A 6581-nucleotide genomic window follows, 5' to 3' on the forward strand; every position below is an offset into this window, starting at 1 on the left:
AATATACATGGTTTCCAACATTGAAATGATCATTTCATTTCGCAATTCGCACACCATGAATGCACCCGTAGGGGTGTATTTGCAGAAATGATTACGAGGGAGCGACGGGTGGTGTTATCGGAAGCGGTTTATCGTATTTATGGGTCATTTGGGCGGGTAAGCCAAGGGGAAAAGAAGCAGCACATTATCGGTCAGCACAGCACAGGCCACGACGAACGTGCGCGGAAGTATATTGTTTTCGTTTGTTAAATGAATTTTCCCGCGCGATTTCCAAGGCAAGCATGCGGTGTTGAAGCGGTTTTGAGAGAGGGGGGCGAGGAGGCAGCGGCAGCAACGAAAGCAGTCATGCGAGGCGGTTAACAGGCAGTTCAGGCAGCCGCAAGTGCCGATGGTTCGGCACAATGACAGTAACACAAATCAATTCGATCGATCGTTGTAGTGCGCGGAGTCCATGGACGGAGAGACATCGGTAAGCGTGAAATTAAAACCAAATAGAAACAGAAGAGGAGAAGAAAAAGAGAAAACATACACGAGAAAATCAAATGAAACTGACTGACTTTTGTATGGGGAAGCATAAATGGTTCCAGTTGGAAACGGGGGCTGCTATTGTGGAGGGACTGGAATTGGCACATCAAAACCACACAACCTTTGGAGCACACACTTGTTCTGTTCTACGCAGATCTTCCGGCGAGGAGCAGCATGGGGCATGGGGTGGTAGCAAACATGCAAACTAAACATACGGGGAGGTACAGCTCGCGGCGTCGCGCCGTTTGATAGCAACCAACCAAACGCGCAGCAAATAGCAGAAAAGGGAGGGAATTACGGGGGTAGGCAGAAAGCGAGAAGCAAAACTGTCAAAAGAAGGATAGCAATAGATATTGGTGGCATGGCAAGGCGCACAGCAGTACGAAGCAGTTATAATGTCTATCCAACGTTCTTAAATAGGTTTAGGCAACTAGGCGCAAAGGCTGGAGATAGTTAGCTGTCTAACATTACGGTATAATGCGTTAAATACACACACACACACACACACACACACACACACACACACGCACGATTTTAGATAGAAGATATGCAGAACAATCCGCTGCCGTCTAACGGTCGGGTCCGAGATGATTGGGATGGGGGTGTTTATGCATTTTTCGGGAGTCTCTTTTTTCATCTGCTCCTTAGTTAAGTTAGAGGTTCAGTAGCAGTTTGTGTGTGTGTGAGTGTGTCATGGTGGTTTCACTAGAATCCTGTCATTTTGATTGCTGATGTCAGAGTGGTATTGGATGAGCATCAGACGATCTGATCGCGCAACGAAACAATTATAATGATTAATGATTTTGAAACATCTAGACGACTTCGCTTGCGATGTTTTAACGCAATTGAACGGCAAACACTGGTAGCATACTGTGATTTAGAAAACATCCAACTAGGGTCCGATAAAGCTGGGAAAAGTAGCTCTTGGAAAACCCAAAAAGGCATTCGACAGTCATGGAAACAAAGCTAGAAAACAGATCACTGATCGGTGGCAGGAAGGAGAGCGAAAAAGATCAATGGCGTAGTAGACAGCGCTTGAAGTGCGGTCTACAAGTCAACAACACATCGATACAATTCTGAATGAAGGTAGCAAATTGGTGATGGGACGGGGGTGGTTTGAAAGAAGAAAAAAAGGCGAAAAAGGGGTTGGAAGGAGAGATAGCGAAAGGGAGATAGAGCAGAGTGTGTGTGTGAGAGAGAGAGCACAATCGATCGAGGCGATAAACATATATAGAGAACGACGCTGAAAGAATGATAGAAGAAATGAGGAATAAAGGATATTTTGGATAGGTTTTTATGGATTTAAAGGTTTGTTAACAGTTATATTAAGTAGTACTTATATGCTAGTAATGCTAATAGGCTACGCCTAACTACAAGCAATCAAACCAAAGAAAACGTAGCTCAGTGGTGGCTATGGTGGTGTGCGCGTCGGATCTGTGCGTGGATATTAGTGTGAGTGGTTCTATTGTGGTTGGATGGGCCAGTAGCGATCAGGTGTTCTTCTCGCCAGCCAGCGGGTTCCAATGGTCCCAGGCCATGCAACGGCCTGGATCCTGGAACACTAGCGGACGAGCGTGTCTGTGTGTTAATGAGTTTAATTTGTGTGGCATCATTTTCAGGCATTTGTTGTTATGTTTGGTGTGGTGGGTTGGTTATGAAAAAGGTTCGCATTGGTAGTGCGTAATGTCTGTAATGTAGAGAGAGAAAGAAAAGAAAAGAAAAACAAGAAACGAAAAATAAAATAATATTTGTCTAGTAAAGTACAAAGCGGTATTAGCGGTTAATGCTACAGAGCAAAACATAAAACATAGGCACAACAACATAAATGTAAGGCAAATGTAAGTTGATGTTGCTTTTGTACGCTTATTACTATGTGTTATTGCTGTTATTGGTAGAATGTGGTGTGGTGACGCGACGGATGGATTGATGGATGAATGTTAATTGTTAATCGAACACAGACAAACTAAATAATCTAATAATTGAAGCATATAGCAGTGCATTTCTTACCTCCTATGCTCGCTACATCAGCCGAAGCACTTAACTTATATATATAGGTACGATTATATGATATCATTGCTTGGATATGCATTTTAAATATGTATATTCGAAAAAACAGAGAGAAGAGTAGAGTAGTAAGTAGATAAACATGTACTTTGCCAAGTAATGAAATCAAACTGAAACAAAAGTAATCCAAATATATAGTACTGAGTTAAATATATAGGTATATATAAATATATATGAATATATATATGTATATATATGTATATATCTTTTCGACATTTCACGCAGATTGGATGAAGAGGAGGAGGAGAGCTATAGATTGAAGTGGATGACACCCTCCAGCTGGAGGGCTGCAACGTTTTCCATATGCATTGTATGCTGTTGAAAGGTGTCGATGATGATACTTGCTTTGCAAATTCAGGCGTTCAGACTGCATTCCTAGTAAATAAATCAACACCGGATTCCAATCGACCAAATACAGAGTACACAGCCAAAGTACACAGAAACGAAAAGATAAGATGCGGATCTGAGGGGGGGCGTGGAGGAATTTGAGAAACAATCGAGCTGGTGAAGTTTTGGAACAGTGGCCGGGGGGCCATGGGGGTACGGGGGGCAGATAGCATCGGTAGAACATGTATGTGTGTGTGTGCGTGTGTTTGTATGTATGCATCAGAGGATACTGACGTATACGATTGGCATACAGATGTTTGTTTCTAGTGTGTCTGTCGGTTGAGTGTGTTGTTGGAAATGGTAAGCCCGAGCCATAGCCATGGTAATACGGAAATGGACGCAGGCACACGCTACATAAGCTACGGACATACAGCTATGGTTTGTCGAAACGATAAGTGACCGGCGCGCAGCTATCTCCCCCCCTGAAAAAGCTCACCGTGGACAACGCATTAAAGTGAACGTAGCAGTTCCACCAAGTTTACCCAGACAAGCCGAAAACTAAAATGTAGTGAGGGTAGTGAACATAAACTGTACGCAATGCAGCCAAAACCAAAGAACAGCCAGCTTTTGCGGTAGACACTGTTGGGAATCAACTGAATTGCTATGAAAATGATTTCGAAAGGCAGCGAAAGAGAAGGAAAAGATAAGGCATTAAATAATGAGAAAGCACAAAACGAATGTTCGATGATGTCTGCAATACCATCGGTCATCACAGCAAATCTGCACGAACTGTCAAGTCCACTTTTGGGTGTTGGAGGCAAGACATTCTCTACATACGATACTTTGTGTCGAGAGTTGATTGAAAAATACGATACAAACATACGATGCGTCAGTTAAGCTCTGTTGGTAATGAAAGCATTTGGGTTTTTTTTTTATCGAGAATATAAAGGAAACAATTTGAAATGACTAAACATTTAGATAGAAAATTGAGTTCCACCAACAGGCTACGAACACGCTTCACACACTCTAGGAGAATTGCACAAGATATAAAACGGTTTATGTCCGCTAAATACAATCTTACTGAAAGCAAATGGGCAATTTCAATCGGCAAAACCAAAAGGGAAACACTAGAAACCCATAAAGTGTAAACGAACACAAAGAAAACAGGAAAGGCACGAAACGTCCCAAAACGAGTCGATTGCGAAACCGACACTGATCAACTTGAGTTATACTGATTTGAGGAAGCGATTTAGTTAAGAAATAAGCATTGGTGGCATTTCGATAAATGAAGAAGAAATGATGGAAATGTAACAGTGCAACTTAGAAACCACCGGAACATAGTCAAATAGAAAGCTCGGCGGAAGAGAAAAAAACAGAAAGTTTTAATAATGCAAATCGCAACCAAAGGATCCCTGATAGGTCGTTGGCTGCTTGGGAGGGAGGGTGGTTATGATTTAAAAGCTAGCCAAGCTGAGCACCCGAATGTCCGAAGACCCTAGTTATGAAATGTACCATTGCACACACGTTGCGAGCAGTAAAAGAAAATCACAGGTTTGCCATTTTTAAATTAAGATATATAAACACGCAACCATCTGATAAATCACCGTTTTGCATACTGCTAGATATTTACATACAAAAACCACACTCGGCGTCAATACTTTTGCAATATAGCGGGAAAACTGCGGGACTCCCTTCTGGGGGTCAAGTTGAGTGATTTCGTAAACTAGCAACACGTTTGACAAGCGGAAGTATAGAGTAAAAGAGATACACCAATATACGGCAAGTAGAAACCGAAACAGATAAACACAACGTCACGCGCACACATACACACACGCACACATACACACACACACACACACACACACACACACACACACATTCAACGTCGTTTGGAAGTTGGCCCAGGGTGAAAGGCTGGCAACCGTGGAGAAAGTGTTTGAGATTCCGATGGTCTTCCGATGATCAAAACCAATACAACCGACAAACACCGTACCGATTAAGATTAAGAAGATTGCGGCCGGGAAGATAGCTTGGAAGTGAAAAGTGCAGATTTAGTCCCTCATTTGAAGCTGGGTTTCTTTTCCTTTTGTATTAGTTCCATTGAATGGGTTTGAAAGTTGTATTTTGTTTTTGTATCTTTTTTTTTAAACAAGTACAATTGTTGTTTATTATTACATTAAGGTTTACTAACTTTTTCCATCTTTTTTGTTGTTTTCTTTCTATTTTTTTGCTTTATATAGGTCTAGTCCTTGTTTCACTCAATTCACTCGCCCTAGGTTTAAACTCATTCTTGTTTTTGTTTGTTTGTTTTCTTTTTAACGCAATACATCATCCTTGACACCTGTTCAGAGGAAGCCGATCGAATTGCAATTCCTGTTGCTGCTGCTGCTGTTAATTTACAAAGTAATCTGTCCAGTAATGATATCGAATATCGAATAGGTACGAATAATGTGTTCGAATTGTATATACCATTCACGGTTGACTGTTCACTGATTAGACGTTTTGCTTTCTTGACGTTTTTAGATCGATTAGGTAGTTGTGTCTCTATTATGTGTTCTTGATTGCTGTTTGCATATGAATTCCTTTTGTTTAACGTTTCATTTCACGTTGCGTTCGCCTTGTGAGACGCGTCATTGTCTTTTTGTTTGCTAAGATGAAGGTTTAAAAGTTCAAGTACAATAATAGTTTCTCAATTCTGGTTTGTTCTTTTTTTGTTTTTGTCTAGAGATACTGCTAAGAATGCTGCTTCTATGCGCAGATGCTACGGTTAATTTCCAAAAAGTGTAGTTTATTCTGAATATGCTATCAGTTAACGCGCATCTACGGTAAATGTAACCTTGGTTAATGATGGTGTTTCACTCTACTATGTATCGTCAAATAGGAATAAGATGCATCGAAATTGCACTTTGCTTAATGCTGTTAGAGGTTCCGCGTTTCGTGACCAAGCGGCACGGACCGGTTTGATTAAACGTTTAGATTTGTCTCCGGTTAATGCAACTCTCCACTCCATCGACACCGGCAGCCAGTTTAGGCTCTGCGAATACGGTTACGTGAAACTAAGACAATTATGAACACCAGAAAGATAGTCGATAGTAGATGAATCGAAAAGTTCCGAAACGAAACCTACAAACACTAGGAGTAAAGTTCTAGTTTTAAGACGATCGAGTAGGAAAACGCCAGTTTGTCCATGAACAGTTAACACTAGCTGACCGAACGGCGGCATTCAATCGTATATTATGACTAACTTATTATTCTTTCACTGCAGACGGTAAGGTACACTGCAGGGGCCCTTTCTCGGTCCTTCCAGCTCACTAGGCTCTACTCACAGGTTCCACAGTGGTAACTGCTGTATTGCGATTTCGCTTTCGTTTGAATACTCTTGTTTCTCTAGTGTAGGTGTGTTCGTGCTTCCTCCCGTTCACTTTTCGAACGCGCTTCAAATCTTCACTTTTACATTAGGCACTTGCATGAATAGAATATTGTGACGGTTTTCCATATTTTTTTTTTTCAACTTTTAAGTTACACATTCCCGCGCTTTTCATTTTCAATAGTCCCTCCCTGGATTTCACTTTCTTCTCTCTCACCTTCATTCAATGTTAAAGCAAAAATAGGTAAGCCCTGGGAGGGTTCGGGGGAGGTTTTATGGCTGGATTTTGTTTTTGGTT

Source organism: Anopheles darlingi, chromosome 3 (assembly GCF_943734745.1).
Source record: "Anopheles darlingi chromosome 3, idAnoDarlMG_H_01, whole genome shotgun sequence".
Classification (NCBI taxonomy): Eukaryota; Metazoa; Arthropoda; class Insecta; order Diptera; family Culicidae; genus Anopheles; species Anopheles darlingi.